Here is a 5,338-nt window from a genome sequence, read left to right as displayed (position 1 = left end):
CAGGTTGGCCATCTCCACGCGGCGGGGCCTGCACAGGTAGCGGTTGAAGTGGAATTCCTTCTCCAGCTCCACCAGCTGAGCGCTGGTGTAGGCTGTGCGGGCTCTCTTGGAGGCTGAGGAGCCTGGAGGGCTTTTCTCGCCGCTGCAGGTTTCTGCTGGCCGCGAAATGAAATAAAAGATAATTACTTACATGCAGAAATTGAATGCATCGTTTCTTAATAAATCCTGGAACAGGCACAAGAGTTCGACCCCCCCTTTCCTCACCCCTTCGCATTAGCCTGCACTCCATAATCATGTCATTTATTAAGAGTTCTGTTCTCCAAAGCTGCCCCTGGTTTATGAAAATTTGATCATGTCATGTAGAAAAGGATTCCAGGGCCATTTATTTAGGAGTCGATTATTTCCAACAGATAATTTTGAGAAAATAATATTTGGCAGGGGGGCAGTCACTGCAAAGCCAATTAATACTAACACGGGTCAGTGTTGGGAGGTACTTGGTTTGCCGAGGTACGAATGCACGCACACACGCATAGCTTGTGTGTCTTGTATTTGTGTAACACAAATATTTGCATGTACGTGGTTAAACACCGAATTGCATTTGTACCTACCTTTTTATGAGATAAACATGTATATAACAAATTATGTTAACGTGGAGTGAAGTGTGTGCCGCAAAGTTTATATGAATATATTTGTCAGAACAGTGATATTTCCATACTGATTTTTTTCTTGATCGCGTTAGAGATGTGCGCGTATGCATGCAAGAATATCCATTTGTTTATGCATCTGCTCTCTATGTGCACACATACACTCAAAGAGCACCAGGTTTACTGCTGTGTCCGGAGGCAGGGAGGTGGGAAGAGAACAAGCACTCCGCTTTAGCATCGCTAGGTTGAGCAGTGGGCGTACATTTTCATCTATCTGTATCTACACAGTCAGACATCGGCTGTGTACAACCGCCTGGTTGTATTTCCCTGTGGTGCTCCGGATATGTTTAAAATAAACCAAGTGTGCGCAGTCAGCGCTGCAGGATGGGCCAAGACTCGTTCAGCCTGGCCAGGGCATGCGGCTGGCAGTCTTGGGATCATGCCCAGCACCAGGATCCTCGCTGGATCCTCACTGGATCCTTGCTGGATCCTCGCTGCATCCTCACTGTGTCCTCTCCCCCTCTCCCCTCCCTCCAAACAAGACCACTCCTCTCAAAACAAAACCTCTCCAGCCAGTGGCTTCGTTACCTCGCTGTTTAGGAAAGCGGAGGGTTACAAAAAGCAGAACAGTGTACCTGTGCTAGGGGAGCTGTTTTTCTGTTTGGAGTTTTGCCTCGATTCTTTCATCCAGGGGAAAATCTGCTTGGTGAGACTGGCGCTTGCACTGAGGTTGGCTTTGCTGGGGGCAGTTTTACTGCTCCCCGACTGGTTATTGCTGTTGCTACTGGTGCTGTTGGTGGCAGGGTTTGGGGGCGGCGAGACGGGGGGAGGCGGATGGTGCTCCTGGGGCAAACTTGGACGCATGCAGCTCCCGTTCAGGTCTTTACTTTTTGCGTGCGGGGTTGTGTTGCCAAGAGACTGGAGGGAGCAGGCGGACCTCTGGTAGTCGTTCTCCACGTGAGAGGCCGGCTGGAAGGGCTGCTGGGGACCCTCATCGCCGAACCCATTGGCACTCCCGTAGGAGTAACCCCCAAAGAGCGTGGAGCTGTCGTAGTACGTTGTCTTCTGCATCTCTGGGACTCCCCAAAATGATTTTTCCGGCTACCAGGGTCTTGACACCCCTATGGCAGAACATTGGCACCCCAAGGCCACGTGACAGGCCGTTTCCAGCTGTCTATTGGAAGCTGACCTGAAAGGTTAGGAGAAAACACACAATAATAGTACCCGGCCTATGAATCCATCTTGGGGCCTGAAAGGCCCATGACATGAATAGGGTCCCACAGAACAGGGCGAACAGATGCTTTGAGCAGATTTTGTCCTGTGTGCAGCCTAAGGAGGCTCAACAAATGTTACGGTGCAAGTGTGTTGAGCTGATTTTGGGGGGTAGTTTTCCTGGTTGGTTCGTTGTTTGCACCTTTTTTCCCCTTAGAGGAGGGCACCCAGGATGTATAACTACACACATGCTCTTTAAGTACACGTGGTTTCATCTGTATACATCTATTTACTTCCATATTTATCTATACACATATATACACACCCCCACGCACACACTTGTACTCCCATATAAAATGTGTGTGTATATGCATGTAGATGTGTGTCGTGTGCACGTATACACATCCGTGTCCAGATAGCGCACACATTAATGTAAATATAAGAATACGGAATGGATAATTGCTAGCTACAAGCACGAAAGGAGGGAAAGTCTTGCTTTCTTACCCCTGACCTATTCAAATCAGCCATTCGCACACATAAAAACCAGCAAGACGTTATAGCATCAGAAATTAAACGTCTGCTAAGTTTCTTGTAGGGCCTCTGTCCAGTCCATTTGTTTTTAACCTGAAAACAGCAAATAGTCAATATGTTTTATCCAGGTAACGGTGTCCTGACACAGTTGGCTTGATTTGCTGTTTACACAGAGACTCACAATGTCTTTGGAATTCAGTGCAAATATTTTAAGCAGATTTAAGCAGGGGCATGAATTCAAGAATGTGCTTCTTTTGGCCTGTTTGTTAGTCTCTCCCTCTCACTCTGGTAGCACAGGTTGTATTTAGAAAACATACCCTTCATTGCCTGCGCTGCTTTGTACTCATCAGTCTTGAATCTGGAACTACCATTGGCAAGATGTGATTCCAAAAGCAGTTTAATTGCTGTTGGTTTTTTTTTTCTTGGAAAACAAATGCATCACCAGGCCATTTGCTCTTAACTTTCTACCCCTTTGATTTTTCATCCTTCCTCCCTCCCTCAATCCAAGCTCAAAAAGTCTAAAACCTCAGTTCAAAACCTCAAATTACAAAATGAAATCTTCCTCTTTTATTTCCCTCTCTGGCCTTTTTCTTTTTCTTTATCTCTTTCTTTCTCTTTCTTTTCTCAAAACATACACTTTCTCTACTATAAAGACAGAGCAGAAATACCCTTAGAAATATGAAAACTATCTCGACCTGAAAATAATCTGATGTGTGAGGATCAACCAAGCAGCAAACGTATTTTAAAAAGGCAGTGACTTCTCTCTGCAGCTCAGAGTTTGCGAGGAGCCACTGTGCATTTTGTTTTGAAATTTGTATCCATTGTATATTTAATTGTATCTATTGTATATTTAATTTTATCTGGGCTCTTTCATTCTCTAAAATAAAATAAAATAAACTTTGTGGAGATAAAGTCTAATGCGATATTTCTAAGTACCGGGGTTTAACAGAAGCCATAGCTGGACAATAAATAACATCTTTTTTTCCCTTCCCTGACTGCTGCGTTCTTATGTCATGTCATATGAAACCTCTGTATACTTCCAACACAGGCTCAGACAACGTGTCCACGAAGGGACTGCTTCGCTTTTTTACACTGATTAAATCCTTTATGCATTCCCAAATCTGTACTGCATCTTCCACGGAGATGTATTATTGTCTACAGAGAGGATGATACCCTTGCTGGGAGTTACTCTCATTTGGTTTCCTCGTCATGATAAATATGTCTTATTAAAAAGTAGACTCTGCTACCCGAGCCGAGAAGCTGTGAATTAATTAACAAACAGCAGCGCCTTTATTATGAATAGGTTTGCTGAAAATATCTACGAGGGCAGAGGTGGGAATTTCTCCAAGGCCTTCCTGTCTGGCATAGGTTTCTTAAAAAAACAAAACAAAACAAAACAAACCCAAACCAGAACCGAGCGGAGAGGCTCGGCTAAAGCAGCTAAAAATAACAGCGACGATTTTTTTTTTTTAAATGTCCATAAAATAAATTTACAATCCCCTTCGCCCAAAAGCTCGCTCGCTTGTGGCTTCCACAGAAGATTTGCTTTGTACCTCATCTCTCAGCGCCTCACAAATGCCGCTCATTTATCTTCGCCGAGGACGGCCGCAATCCTAATTATTTACTCCAAGGGATTGTTTAAAAAAAAAAAAAATCTCAGGCAGAATGATAAATATTCGATTATCTCCTGTTCCAATTAAACCCGGGCAGGATCCGCGCTGGCTGTTTCATCGCGCTCCAAGTTTCACTTTGCGAGCGGTAACATTTAACCACAAACTCTTTGCCTGCAACTTCTGAGTGCGAGGATTTAGAGACATTAAAAAAAAAAATAAAAATAAAAATCGGGGGAAGGCGCGAGAGGGAAAGGGCTGCGGGGAGGAGGATACTCGGGAAAAAAATCAGGCGGTCGGGGGAAAAAGAGACAAAAAATCTAAGGCAGAGGTATTCTCCTGTAAAGCCATCCCCTCCATGTTGGAAATCCTAAATTCACAACCTGACTGTGTTTATGAAGAAGAGCAGCGCCTTTCCCCTCCCCCCGCCCCCTCCTAAGGTATATTTCCCAGAGCCAGCGAAAACAGGCATAGCCCCGCTTTTAATTTAAATTATTATTAATAATAAATATTCTAAACGTGCCCTTAACAATAGGTCGACCGCTCAGAAAGAGCTCAAATCCCAGCGACTGCCTTGCGGTGGATATGCCTGGAAAACAGAGACGCATTCCTAAAATTTCCCTCTTCCCTCCCCCCACAACCGAGCTTCACCCCAACCAGAACTCCCCAGTTGTAAAGCAGGGGGGAAAAAAAGGGCCCTGGATGAGGGCTGCAAAAGAGTCTCTGCGTGGAAGGAAGCTTAAAGCTTGTGAACTCTTCTTGAACCGAGATTGGAGTCATATGGTCATAAATCATTGGGACATATACTCCGCCATTCACAAAGTGATAGCCTATTTGAGTCCGGCTTACCTTAGTCTCTGACGAGCAAAGCACAGGCAGACATAATATATTTTCACATCCAGCATCCACGCAATCAATAAGCAAGGAATGACCCCCTTCCTTTAAAAACGTTAAAGGAATATACGAGAGAGAGGAAAAAAATCCAGCATGTGCATGTATATATGTATAAAAAAAAAGCCAAAACAGAGGGGGAGGGGGCTCAGCCAGTGGAGCTTTCGGTTACGGCAGCTCAAATTGTCTCTCTGTCTCCGTTTGGGGAAGAGGGTAAAAAAAAAAAAAAAAATCAAGATGCTTTCCAGCTTCCAAGATGTGCAGAAAAGCTGAGGGCTTTGAATGGACAAACCCTGAGATTCTAGTTGCCCTATAGACTGGTACGCGCTGCTCACTGATAACAATGGCCTCTGCTTTACCACAGCAAAGGGGAAGAAGGGAAAGGAGAAGGGAAAAAAAAAAGAAGGAAAGAAAAGCTGAACACAACCCACCCCCCCCCCCTTTTAACAA

At 44.8% G+C, this 5,338-nt stretch overlaps 1 protein-coding gene across 1 annotated transcript in view; it reads right to left on the bottom strand.

Moving 5' to 3' along the window:
- The window catches only part of LOC103922075 (homeobox protein Hox-B4-like), a 28,110-nt gene that overhangs the window by 625 nt on the left and 22,147 nt on the right, over positions 1-5,338 (bottom strand). The gene's annotated exons all lie outside the window — the stretch shown is intronic.

Source organism: Pygoscelis adeliae, unplaced genomic scaffold, assembly GCF_000699105.1.
Source record: "Pygoscelis adeliae isolate BGI_AS28 unplaced genomic scaffold, ASM69910v1 Scaffold338, whole genome shotgun sequence".
Classification (NCBI taxonomy): domain Eukaryota; kingdom Metazoa; phylum Chordata; class Aves; order Sphenisciformes; family Spheniscidae; genus Pygoscelis; species Pygoscelis adeliae.
This window is presented reverse-complemented; position numbering and strand designations above follow the sequence as displayed.